Below are 14,291 nucleotides of genomic sequence, written 5' to 3'. Positions count from 1 at the left end.
AATTTGTCTATATACTTGAACATTTAATTTAAGTTTTTAATACATATTGTTTTTCCTTTTACTTGTACATGCATTTGTGTGTCTTGAATGTTTATACTTATTTTTATATTTTTACAACATGTCTTTTTATCTCTGTTGCATGCTTGTGCTGCCTCAGTTTAGTTAAAAGTTTAAAGTTTAGTTTAAAACAAAGACAAGGAAGAAAACATTACCTGTGCATTTATTTTTAACTAACCTTTAAGCTAAACTGTGGCAGCACAAGCATGCAACACATAGAAATAAGACTCGTTAGACAAAATTATGAAAATATCTCAATTTAAGCATTCAAGAGACACAAATCATGTACAAGTAAAAGGAAAAACATTTCAATTATGTGTTAACATTATTTCTTTATATTAATTTATAGGAACTAAGCTGGAAAAATAAATGAGAAGGTCAATTAAATTATAAAACATGAGCTAAAGTTCTCATTTTTAATTTATTTGGTGCATTTTAAATGTATTCATTTATTTAAAGGTTCATTTCTAATTATGTCAGTTTCGGTCCTCCATACTGCAGAACTTGGACGAGATAGTTCAGCGACTGAATCAGGTGTGTTGGAGCAGGGAAAATGTAAAACATGTAGGACTGCGCCCCTCGAGGACCGTGATTGCCCACCCCTGTCTTAAAATATCTGATATTTTTTGTACTTAAGTATCAAAAGTAAATTTCTGACACAAAATCTAAGTATCTACGTATTAAAAGTAAAAGTACTGAGTAAAAATGAGCGGTTAGATTTTCCAAAATGACTTATTGGGAGGTGACTTCTCCAAAAAATATTTTTTCTAACGGCGTGCAGCTGTGATGGGTTGTGTACAAGCTAATAGTGTGTCAGAATGGTACATATTTATACTTCTCATCCAACCACAATTAAATTCACTCTATCCAGGAGACACAATTTATCAGGATAGTATTTTTAAGTAATAACAACTCAATAAAATAGGAGTAACGACTTTCTACTTCTCAACTTTTTTTAAAAAATGTAGTGAGTAGAAAGTACAGATGATTGTGTAAAAATGTAATGAGTAAAAGTAAAAAAGTACGCTGAAAAATAATTACTCAATAAAGTACAGAAAACCAAAATTTCTATTTAAGTACAGTAACAAAGTACTTAGTTACTTTACAACTCTGGCATTATTATTATTTTTTTTTTTTCAATTTTTAAATTGACACATGGTGAAGCTCTGTTTTAAAGTGTGTTGCTCTAAAAGTTGTATTTTCTAAACTTAATGTAGATTCACTGTGTGATTTCAAAGGATTGCAGTCCGCCGTGGTCCAGCTGAAAGATTTAATTTCTTCATCAAAGAAAAATCCTCCACCTTTTCTCATGATAAAGTTGTAGATAATGGTGTTTATAAAAGTTGTCTGAAAAGAATCATTCAAGTAAAGCACAGATAACCAGATTTTTAAGTAAAATAACAAAGTATTTGTACTTCTTTGCCAGGGAGGTGCAAACTGAGCATCATTCAGATGGTCTGATCTCGTCTAGAAAAAGTTTTACTCTGTTGTTTATATTCTGAACCCCCACCATCATAAACCTGTTTCTTTATGTCGTGGTTTACTTTGCTTGTGTGATTTGAGGTGTAAACCCACCCCCCCCCCCAACTCTTTAACTTGTGTTTAGTGTATCCCAGTTGTCTAATGGTTGGTGATTTATGTTGCGCTGCCTTCGCGCCGCTTTCTTATGAGTCACCCAAAGTTGTTTTACCTGGTGCTTGTCAGTAGGAAGAATGCTATTCCTGAATGCTACATGTCAAAGGTAATGGGTGTCATTTTTCACCCAGCGAGGATAGGGAGATTGATGAGGGTTGATGGGTAAGGAAAGGTGCTCAGCAAAAGAGGTTTGAAGGAAAATGAGATGCATTAAGACGAGAAAGGTGAAAGGAAAAAAGTCGATATGCGCTCCCCCATTTTCCTTCATTCTCCATTGTTTTCCTGAACAGACGGCAAACGGAGTCTTTAAAAGACACAGAATGCAATGTTTAAATGTGTTTTTTTCCTACTGGTGATTCGGCTAAGAGGAAGAGTGGCCTTGTTGTGTTTTTTTTTTTTTTGTAAGATTTATTACAGAAAGGTGGGTCTTGCCTACACATGTACTCGTGTGTCATTAAAAAACAGTGAACACTTCCAGATTCAGACCCTTCTCTTTTCAGAGCATCAGTAGATGTTAAACAACACGCAAGAGTTGTAAAGTAACTAAGTAGGGGAGACCAGGGACAGTAGCAACAAGGGACGGTTGCAACACGTCATTTTTCTCCAAACAGAAACAAGCTACAGTGATGACACTCATACTGTACACGCTCAGTTAGATGCCCCACCTTATAATAAAATGTAAGCAGATTCAAAAACTGCTCCAGGATTTGTTTGAAAAAAAATGTTTTTGAGTTACCAAAGTATTTTATAAAGGGTATTGGGTATTCTTGACAATTTTATAGTTTAAAACAAAGTGTTTAAGGTGTATTTTCTGCAGTTGTTGTTTTCAACAATGGTTTTAAACTCCCAGTTTCTTTCAATGTAAATGTTGCATAATGTAGGCGTGCAGTGACAATAGACAAAACAAAAGTTAATTGTCTCACAAATTGTTCTATTATTCTTGTCACTGAAAGCCAACTGTATTTTATATCAATTAGTCGTTGATGAGTAGACCTTATATACAGATGTCAAGGCAAATCTGTCATTTGATCATAAAGAATAAATAAATAACACTGTAATATCATAACTTACAGTTTTGATTAATTTAGCAATAATATAAATAATAATGTAAATATATAAAAATATCTATAAATGGTTTTGACTGTTAACAGACAGGTGTAAGTTTATTGTATTAAAATTTGGTTTGTCTAATGCAAACCTTCTCTGAGTAACAGAGTCAAATGCAAAAAAAAATTTGCAGCTGTCCCCGATCTCCCATACAAATACTTCTTTACTGTACTTAAGTAGAATTTTTGGGTATCTGTACTTTACTTGAGTAATTATTTTTAAGCTTACTTTTTTACTACTACTTCTTACATTTTCACACAACTATCTGTACTTTCTACTCCTTACATTTTTTAAAAGTGCAATAAGTAGAAAGTCTTTACTTTTATTTCAATTTTGCTTGATTTCATTCCAGCTAGTTACTGTAAAAAAAATACTATCCATTTAATTGTGCGTCCTAGATAAGAGTGAATTTAGTTGTGGTTGAATGAGAGTAAATGTGTAAAATTCTGATACTGTATTAGTTTGTACACAAACAAATCATGACACACTCCAGCAGGAAATCATTAAAATAAAAGGACTGTACTTAAGAAGTATTTGTATTTCATGAGTTATATTATTGCATTTGGCTGCAGCCCTCAGATAGATTTTTATTTTGGAGAAAAGGTTTGGGCAGCTTTGATAAACTGGAACATCTAGACTAGGGTATCCTGAATTAGCATAAATTAATTTTTTTATATAATATAGTCATTTCTGCTATTTTTTTGGGGAGGTTACCTCCTGATAAATGTCCTTACAGAAAATCTCACTGCTCATTTTAAATCAATACTTTTACTTTTAATACTTAAGTAAAAAAAATATCAGATACTTTAAGACGTATACTCAAGTAAAATTCCTAAAGGAGACTTTAATTTTACCTAAGTATTTTTTTGGTGAGATACTTGTACTTTTACTCAAGTATCACTTTGTGGTACTTTATACAACACTGACAATACGGCTCAACATTAGTGAATTAACCAGGTTTGGTTTCCAAATTTAGTGTGCATGTGAAAATTTGATGCTCACACAAGATTAGAAAGATTACAAACCATTGATAAGAACATCTTCAACACTGGACTGGATTACAGACTCTGAAATGCCAGCCTGCACACTGTAAACTGGCTGCAATCACATTATGTTTCTCGCTTTGAGCAAACTTATCTGCTAAAATGACTAAATGTGTTCTACACATCATACTGTATGAAGGTATAGGAACAACTCGTAACGTGAAGAACACTTCCTGAAATGTCTTCATGATCCAACACAGAGCCTCTATGAATTCCCAACGAGGTTTTCTTTCATCGTCAGAGAGCTAAAATCACGTCGGAGGTTTGCTGGAGCCTTGTACAAACTGAAGTCGGCACGCAGGCTCAAATAAGCTGCAACCCCGACATGTGACCCCACCAGGACAGCTTCTGAATAATACAGTATTTTGGCCATGTGACCACTTTTCTCAAGAGGTGAACTTCAGCTGTTTTTTTATTTCCAGATCAGCCACCAGACAAAGCAGAAGCAATTCTAGCGCAGACGTTTAAACACATGAGATCTTGTAGTCTTTTATTTTACACCAACCTTGTATAAAACTGTTATCCTGTGAATTAAAGAGGATTTTTAACTCTGTTTTCAGTTAGCGAGGATCCTCAGAAAAAAAATGTTCCGATTAGTGAAACTCTAACTTGTGAGCACAGTCTGCAGGCAGGGGAGCAAATTTTATACCATCTAAAATTGAACTCAAATTTAAAAGCTGTTATTATTTTAGGACATTTTCACATTTATTAGTTTTTCTCAGAAAAGGCCAGTTTTTATATTTGATCACATGATGACTAATCAAGACAAGAGACTGAGAAATCAAAGCTGTTCCAGGAACAGCATGAGCTTTCATTCTTAAAGCCTGTTTTTTTTTTCCATGAAAGTTTAGTCCAAGCAGAAGACGTGTGCAACATCTGCTGGGAGTTATCTGTCTGCAAGCCATCTCCTTTCAGTTTCCAACAGTCAGCGCATGTGTAAGAAAGTCATAGTTACTGTGACCGTCGTCATTTGTAATTTCTCTGAGCAGAAGGTGGAGGAGAGAGATTTTTTTTTCTCTTTATGCAAATTGCATTTCAGTTAATGGCCATGTGTGAATTGAAGCATGAAAAACAACAGTCTGTTTCCAAAATGGCATAAAAATATAGCAGCCACCACTCCTGACAAATAGTTTCAGCACACAGCATCATGTGCACACAAAACACAGCTTTTAACATTTCAGCAGGCACACCCGCAGAAATAACAGATCTGTGTTTACCATTGTGTGGTGGAGGGCTAGTTTTTTATTATTATTATTGAGTGGGAAAGTAGTGCATCCTGCATCCCAGCACTGTAAGCAGCAGCTCTGTTCTGTCCTCACCACCGAGGTTTGGATGGCGGTCACGACTTTGTGTGCCCAAACCGGGTCTCATGAGTTCTGCAATTGCTTTGATGCATTTTTTAAAACGGCTGTGACATGAATGCCAAAGAACACACAGGCTCTCATTCCTCCAGACAGAACACAGAATCCTCACATTTCTCCTTTATTTGGTCACGTTTTTTTCTTTGCTGCGGACAAAATATGACAAAATTACAAGTTTTGTAGTGACCCCTAAAGTCTACGTAGGCAGCCAACAGGACTGAGGTGCTGCAGGTCTGTTTGGTCCAATTTCTGTCAGAACTGTTTCTTTCACTTTCTGCTCTTATGTCATTCGTTTTGTGTGCTAGTTCTTTTATATATATTTTAGTGTTTCATACAAAACAAAATCTGTGTGAAGCCGACGAATCGAGTTAAATCTGTGTCGTATTAAAAAAGCAATATATTTTGTATATTTAAACTGATCGTTTAAACTTAAATTACTTTTTCTTTTGTTTTCCTTTGAAAAAACGTAACCATGCAGCTTCAGTAGGTCTCCATTCTGTGAGGGGAAAACCATATTTTTCTTTACTCTAGATGTGCTTACATGGACAAACAATAATCAGGAATAAAGATTTCAAATTTGAGTGTATATAAATGAAATTATTTTATGACTCAAAAGCATTTATTTAGAATTAAAGCTTTAAAAGTCACATTTTTATTATATTATCTCTGTGTGGTAAACTAGAAACATAACTTTTTATTTATTTATTTATTTTCAGTTGATAATTTTCATTTAGGATTGGTGCAAAAATTGACCAACGTGCCACACATCCTTCTTTTTACTTGTGTTTTTGCTGTTTTCTGTACTGAAGCAGCACACCTTCAGTTTTACAAAAGCTGCTGAACCGTCTTGATAACTGAAAAGTTTTTAAATGAACCATATTTTTTAGAACTGTAGAATGAACATTGAAAGAAATGTTTGAAAAATATGACATCATCATAAAGAAAATTAATTTGATCAATGCTTATGTCCCAGTTTTTGTTTGTGTATGGTCATGTGTGTGGCTGTCACGCTTCTGTTGCTGTTTGAAACTTAAGGGCCTATCACACTAGACAACTTATACTAACTTATGAAACATTTTTATGTCTAAATTGCTAATAAAAGTTATATATTTGATCAGTTTGTTAGAATTACAGTGTATGCACGCCTTGATTCTTTCAATTCCATCTTCATCGCAGATGTCTTTAAAGTTTTCATAAGTTGATATAAGATGTCTAAAACGTCCGTGTGACAGGACCTGTAAAATTTACTTCATGAAACCAATTTGATAAATGATCAGGATTTAATTAGATTGAATCAAGCTCACTTCATTCAGTGGAGACAAACTTTCCAACTATTAACTGAATAATATTAAAGATAAAGCCAGCTTTAGTGGCTTGCATTGGGTTAAAAATGTCAAAAGTTTGGAATGAGCCTATAAACTTGTGATATCTTTTTGTTGCTCACTGTGGTATTACTAAAGATTTTCAAAATAAAAGAATAAAACGCATAAAAAAGTAATGGTGTTGCTTCTTGCAACGACACATTTAAAAATAAAACCAGGCTTATAACGTGTAAATATTGACAATCATTAGTTAATCTGCTTGCCAATTGTTGAGAAAAGCCAACGGCTTCTCTGTATTAAATGTTAAAATATGGCTGAAAAAAAAAAAAAGAAAAGTTGTTAATTCATTCACACTTTGAAAGTGGAGAGATTTACACCTTTTTTGAGTTTGTTTGCAATTTCAGCTCCAGCATGTGATCAACACATGCTCTGGGTGTATTAAAGCAAAGCAAAAGCATTAATGAAAGGTGAGACGCTGAGAAGACAGAATGAACGCTTTCATCTGTGTCAAGAAGAATCCTTGGAAAGCATTGCTTTTTTTTTTAAAGAAAAATACCACGTGTTTCCAGCAAAGCCAGACATGTTTTTATGTGATTGGGATGCTGCAGAAATATCTGCTCCTCGTGCTGCGTACGAGTCCCTCTGGCTCTTTGTCAGTGGGGCAGTTTTCCACCAGCATTATGGATCGACTAAAGCGTCATAAATTCTGCCAAATGGCTTAATATCATAATATTACAGGCGACGTCATATCTGAATGTGAGAGGAATAATAGCTTTTCCTCCTTCTGTCTGCGGGTCTTGATGAAAACCTAATTTTATTGCCACAATCATAATGGAATTATCTCCAGGTGTGAGGAGGGCATTTAATGAAATCATTACAAAGGATTACTTGCTCTTTTTCACAGCCTTATTAAAAGAACCTTTATGATTGGAGGCAGAGTGTGAGAGGCCTTTTTTTTTTCCGTCCTCCACTTCACTCTGACTGATTACGTGTTTGTCAGGCTGGCAGTCGCAGCATTTGTGGCATAAAAAGTCTGCAGGGAGTCACAAGATCTGATTGGGAATATTGTGGAGGGGCTGAGAAGAAGGGAGGATGCATTGGCTGCTGCTGTGTTTTATTGATGTGTTTCAACACAGAGATCTCATTTTCATGCCCTCAAAACATGTGTGTGTGTGTGTGTGTGTGTGTGTGTGTGTGTGTGTGTGTGTGCGTGTGTGTGTGTGTGTGTGTGTGTGTGTGTGTGTGTGTGTGTGTGTGTGTGTGCGTGTGTGTGTGTGCGTGTGTGTGTGCGTGTATATATTTTTCACTAAACGCTCATCTTTGATGCATGGTTTATCTGTTCAAGCTAATGAAGTTTTTCTTATCCTCTCTTTCCCTCTGGTGTGCGCATCCTTTTTATTTCTGTTCCTCTTCCTCCCTCGGCCTCCTCTGCTCTTCCTTTTTCCCCCTTTTTTTTCTTCTTCTTCTCCACCTCCTCAAGCTCATCTACTTTTTATTAACAGTCATGTTACTTCATCCCGCTCAGTATTGAACTGTGCTTAACCTGCCCTGTAAATCCTTTTCCTACTTTGCCAGCGGGGGGAAGACATACGCTGTATGGACGTAAAGTTTAATGAGCAGCACAGCCAAATCACAGCAGTTTTCTCATCCATAATTCTTTTTGATTGAATCCTGAATGGTAAAATCAATGCCTTCTTGCCTCCTGCTCCCCTTCTGTTTGATATTTCTTTACATGACAAAGCAACTTTGTTTCTCCTCTCATCACCTAGTCGTGGCGCCCGAGGATCTGCAATAGATCAGTGTTTGATGGCAAACAAACCTAAAATCCATCTTTATTGTTGCCATCAGCATTGCGGTTATTGAAATAATTTTTTAAAATAATTTACCTTCACAGGAAAGTGGGAGTGCGTCGGTATGTTTTTAAAGAAGTAAAGAGAGATTAAACGTCCAACATTCCTTTGAAGGAATGGACGTCATTTTATGCTTAACTTTTTGGTGATAAATGGTTCGAATCTGGCTAAAAGTAACTTTTTGTAAGAAAACTTTCATCTAAAACAGGCCCAAAACATTGTTGGTGTGTAACTTTGTTTTGTTTTGTTTTTTCCAAGCTGAAGGCCACACAGAATGAACAGTTACCATCAATATTCTGGCTGCACTGGTTTTGGGGACTGGATTCTTCAGGCCCCCCTAAACTCACTTACTCCTCTGGCTAATAAATCTTCTCTATGCAGAGGTTGTTTTATAAACTCCATAGTGTGTCACATTGTTGATATAATATGATGTTGTGTTTTTCCTCATCTTCCCTTGTGTGGATTTTAGTTTTTCTGTTGTTAAAGGTAGCACAACTATGTTTGCTGCATGACCGGTTTCACCTGTTCCCCCATGTTTGCCTTGTATGTCTTCTTGAATGGGTGTGTCTTAACCCCCCCCACCACCACTTCCCTGAATGTACAGCACCTTGTGAATTTATTTCTGTGAAAGGTGCTATATAAATAAAACTTTACTTACTTACTTAACTTTTTTGTCCTCCATTGTGGAGGAATTCAGAGAAATATTCAAATGCTTGCTAACACCCCCCCTATCCCAGCCGACAGACTGAACGATGGGCTTCTCCACAGTAGTTGTCAATATGAGATGAATGGCTCTGCCTAACATCTGCGGAATAATGTTTAAAACACGAAATGAACCCGAGTCGTGAATAAATGTTTTGAGGATTTGCGTTGTGCCTGGTCAGCACTGATTCCACTTAGCTGAAGAAAGGAGTGAACGAGGGACTGAGAAGCAGCAAGAAATCAGGCACTCAGCAGCTCCACAATACCCCATTAGTCTTCATTTTCAGCGGGACATGCAACAGGGCCCTTACGTCTTAAAGAACAAACTAAAATTTATTGGGCCGGCCAGTTTGAACTAATTGAAAGAAATTGTCTGTCTGTTTGCTTTCCATTAGGTTCAGTGCTGGTGGTGGGTCGGTGCGGGTTGCCCCGTGCTCATCACCCTGGCCTGGTTTCCCGGTAATGGTTTGATCCATGAGCGCCCTCGGCTGAGCAGACAGTCTGAGCTGCGGGAATGATTCACCGAGGCATTGTTTTAGGGAGGATTTATGAGACGCGTTCCTAACGAAGTGTTTTGAGGTAAACGGACTTATTGATAATGACGTTTTCAGTAATGGTTTTACATCTTTAAGTTTGAACTTTCTGTAGTTTTGGTTCATTTGGAGTTCGGAGCGCAGACGGTGATTATGACCGATTATACTGACCTCGTGATTTTGAAATGTTGGATGATTTGGGTTTATGGCAAATAGCTCTTGTATAAACCACTCTAAAAATTTTGAAATTGGAGTTTAAAAATGGCAAAAATCTCATTTTTAATCTAATTTCTTGCTGTTAGCTCACCTCTGATTGCCAAACAGATCATTGAATGTTGTCTGCTGCAGGTATGATACTGACTGCAACTCATTGGAACCCCAGTAGAGAGGGGGAAAAAAAAAATCAAACTCAAACTATCATTTTCCTAGATTATTTCAACAGATTATGGGTAAAAGTTTATAGGAGTGATGTGAAGAAGAGTAATACAGACTTTGTGCGGGTCAGACAGATAAATACTGCAAGTATCATGTGATAGACAGAAGATATTATTATTATTATTTATTTATTTTTATTAATTAAAACTTTATTATACCAGGGGAAAAAATCCCATTTAGATTACAAACTTCTTTTTCAAGGGAGTCCTAGCCAAGTTACATGCATTTAAATACAAAAGGAACTAAGAACTATAAAAATATGAAATGCATTTAAAAGCAAAACTAAGAAAAACATGCACACATAATAGAATGAAGCACAGATTCCCTCAGAATTAATTTAAAAGCTCTCAAAGACATTACATACACAGATACATGGCCACCTCATTAGACTTAGTTGTATTTGAAGAGGAAGATGAGGTTATTAGATATTTGAGTTGTGTATTCAGAAGTGAGAATAATCAGATGGTCACACTCAAACTGCCATCAACACACAACGACTGTATAACCAAATGGAAAAACTACCTCATTTTATTTCATTTCACATTTCGTCTGGCGTCTAACTCTGTTTTATGTTTGCTTTGAGAGCATTCACCAAAAAAATAAAAAAAATAAAAAATCTTTTTAAGAAAACAAATCCCAGCACCTCCTCAGCCAAATCAATGTTTTCACACCCGATATGTCAACAGCATGTGCTTGTTAAGATGTTCTTTTGTGAATCTAACACAAACCCACAAATTGGAAGGGTGGGTGGGTGGTGGGGTGGGGGGGAGAAAGGAGCTCTGTGGCACTAACAGGACTTGAGTCGGGCTGGAGAACCAGAGCATCATTTTGTGTCTCGTACTGTTCTGCTGCTGTCCTGCAGCCGGTCATTAACAAAGCTCAGGCTGAACGACCCGGCTGTCTCTTTGACAAGTGACAGGCAGTGGGTTTCATTTAAACTTGGTAACAATCCACAACTGCCAAAGGGATGGGGAAGGAAAAAAAAACTCTAACAACTTACCCTGCCCTCCTCCTGTCTGTCAGAGCCCAAATAAACTCTATAATTGCTAACATTTTACAGCTGATCCTCCAAATTTTCTCAAGTGGTGCAAATAGCAGTGCACACACACACACTTAGAGAAGCAAATATATAATAATAATAAAAAAATGCACACATCTTTGGAGTAAACCGACGAGCACGGATGTTTAAAATAATAAGATGCAGCTGCTGATGGTAGCGACTGTCTCTAGGTTTACTTCCCTGTGGCCTCTGTGGCAGCAGAGGAACGGTGATGAAGGCAGACAGCTGACAGGTGCTCCAGGATGGCGCTGCCATCAGGTGCATCTGCTAAACTTAGAGACTGGGAGACGGTGGGGAGAAGAGAGGAAGGAAGGGAGGGGAGGAAGAAAAACAGTAAAGACGGGGAGAGAAGAGGAGTGGCCAAAAAATATAATAATAATCATAAAGGGAAGAGGGGTTTAAAAAGATAGTGAGCAGCAAGGGAGGAAGAATGTCTGCGAGCGCCTTGAAACTTTATGTCAACACTTGGTGTGGAGAGAAATCACAGGATGCCTTTGAACCTGGCTGACGGAATGGGTGCCTGAGCGTCTAGACACTGACACTATGAGGGGCTAACAGGTTTATTGAGCAGGTCAGGAGAGGAGGGGGGGCTGAGAAGGGAAGGCAATAAGAGGAGCTAATGAGCATGTGCAGAAAGTGATGGAGAGGGTTTGGTAAAGCAAATACGAATGGGATGGGGGAATTTAAGAAAGGAGCAAGAAGAAAAAGGCAGCTTGTCAAGAAGTTTTTGAGTGTGTAAAGTGTGTGTGTGGCATAGGCACTTTGCCATATGTTTATATATTACTGCCTGCATCAGCACTTTGCAGCTACATGCCTTCCAACTCTTGTCAAAAAAAGAAAGAAAGAAAGAAAGAAAGAAAGAAAGCAGCAGGCTGGGTGTGAGTGTGCAGCCTCGGTGGATTCGGTGTGTGCTGCTGTGACAGTGGTGACGCTCACGTTGTGCCTGACTTTAATAAAAAGGTGCAGCCGTCAGGAGCAGAGGCAGGGGTTTTGAACCCTCCATCAAAGCAGGGGCCAAGCACAGACGAAGTGTTCGCTTGCATCACAACTGTTTTTTTGGTGGGGGGGAACCTGAGCAAAAGCTGACAGTGAGTGTGTAACCAAAGAGCTGATCTCGCAGCCCCTCCGTCTCATGTGTGTCCATGTTTTCTGACACGCACTCACAAATGCCCAGCAGCGAGAGGAAAGGAAAGCCTAACTGAGTCCAGGTAGCCCCGGCAGAGTGGCTGGGAACGCTGTCACCAATTTGTTCCTAGCCATGGGGGACATGCAGGGGATGGAGAAGCAGTGGCAGCTCCCTGTCCTCATCATGGCTAATGAGGCCTCAGCTTCTCCTTCCTCCTCCTGTGTGTGTGTGAGCAGTTTGTAGAAGTTTGTGTCAGAGTGCTGCCAAAGCTCCTATTTCTCATAAAAAAAAAAACTAGGGGTGATATCCGACACACAGACCACCGTGTACACTTATATCCAAGTCTCCTAGCTGAATAATTTACCTGATCAAGACACGCACACAAAGAGAAGAGCTCAGGTCTTGTTCAAGGCAGCTACTGAGGCTTTGTTCACCCAACAAAAACTCAGACAGGCGCCTGCTGGGATAATTACAGACAAGAATAATGATTTCTAATGAATCTTCCAGTGAGTGTGATGACCCAAAACCTTCAGAAGCAGACAGCTCAGTGTCAGGGTGATGTTGTGTTCAGGTGTTATTTCAATCAGTTTGTGCAGAACTTCCTCACTGATTTTATCCCATCGTCACAAAACAACACATTTTACTGTAATAACTCTGAATTATTGGAGTGACTATATTTGTAAGAGCTATTAACAAGAGGACACCATGTAATTTAGTGAGATGTGGCACCAGTGAGGAACGAGGATGAACAAACCTGTATTTGTGTGTCAGGAGCGCTCCCGTGTGTTCAAATGTGAGAACTGCAACCTGGTTTACTAAAAAAGGGAGCGTTTTTAATCTTGTGATGCATTTCAAAAATATCCAAATTGGTATAAAGAGAGTTAATTTGTGTATGTTGATGGAGTTAGTCATAAAAATTACACTTATACACTTCCACAAAGCTGTTTCTGATGCTGTGTGATTCACTTAAGTTATGTCAACTGAGTCACATTGAGTAAATGTGAAGCAAAAGGTGTGTGTGTGTGTGTCGGGGTCTTTTTCACTCCCCCGTTCCCTATTGGCCTTTTGGGGATGAGGTGCAGACTGTCTGGTGGGGCCTGGGCTGCAGGCGGACTTGGGGCTTGGAGGGGTGCCGGGGACAGGGCTGGCACGCCGGCTTCCATAGGGCTGTTGGGTTCCCAAAGTCTGGCTCCTGGTTGCTGTGGTCGGCCCGCTGGCCGGGGCGGTTGCCGGAGTCCAGCGGGCAAGTAGGGGGCTCTGCGGACGAGTGGGTGTGTTACAAGGAAAGGCGATTCTAAAGCGACACACCTGATTTGACGGACTTTGTTAAAGGGACACACCTGACTGGACAAGCAAAAAAGGGGCGATACCKTACGGCACCACTTTTTCTGGAGACCCCTACTTGGGTCACATTTCTCCAGGTTAACCTTAGTGTTGGGGTCAGGGTCAGGCTGAAAAGAGATCAAGCAGGATCTAAGGATACCGTCATGTAGACCTCGTAGCCCACAGTGTTTATGCTTTAGACACGCCCACTCTTGTGACACGCCCACTTTGATTCCACAGATGACCCCTTCTCCCAGCGGGTGGTCAGTTGGAAGTGTATGCTTGGCCGTTGGCGGTGTGTGTGGGTGGTCTGGGGCGGTGGGCTGGCCGGTCGGCCTGGGCCGAGACTTGGCTGTCTGTCTACTTTTTATCCAAAATCATCAAAATTAAAACAATAAAAGACTTGAACTACTTCAGTTGGTGTGCAGTGAATCTAAAATAAATGAAAGTTTAATGTTTATCAGTACATTACAGAAAAAAATTAACTTTATCACATGCTAATTTTTTGAGAAGGACCTGTATGTGGCTTGCACGGCCCCTCATATGAAAGATGTTGGGTGTGTTGTCTTGTGTTTTCTCGATGTATATTTCACATATGTTATCTCTCTTTCACTCTCATTACATTTTACTTTTTCTTTTTTTTTATTCTTAAAAAAAGTCAATGATGATGAAAAAACTAATATTCAGTTCTAATTTCTACTGAAGTGGCAAAAAAAAAGTAAAGTAAAGGAAAATGT

The sequence above is a fragment of the Austrofundulus limnaeus genome, unplaced genomic scaffold, assembly GCF_001266775.1.
Source record: "Austrofundulus limnaeus strain Quisiro unplaced genomic scaffold, Austrofundulus_limnaeus-1.0 Scaffold26, whole genome shotgun sequence".
NCBI classification, from domain to species: domain Eukaryota; kingdom Metazoa; phylum Chordata; class Actinopteri; order Cyprinodontiformes; family Rivulidae; genus Austrofundulus; species Austrofundulus limnaeus.
This window is presented reverse-complemented; position numbering follows the sequence as displayed.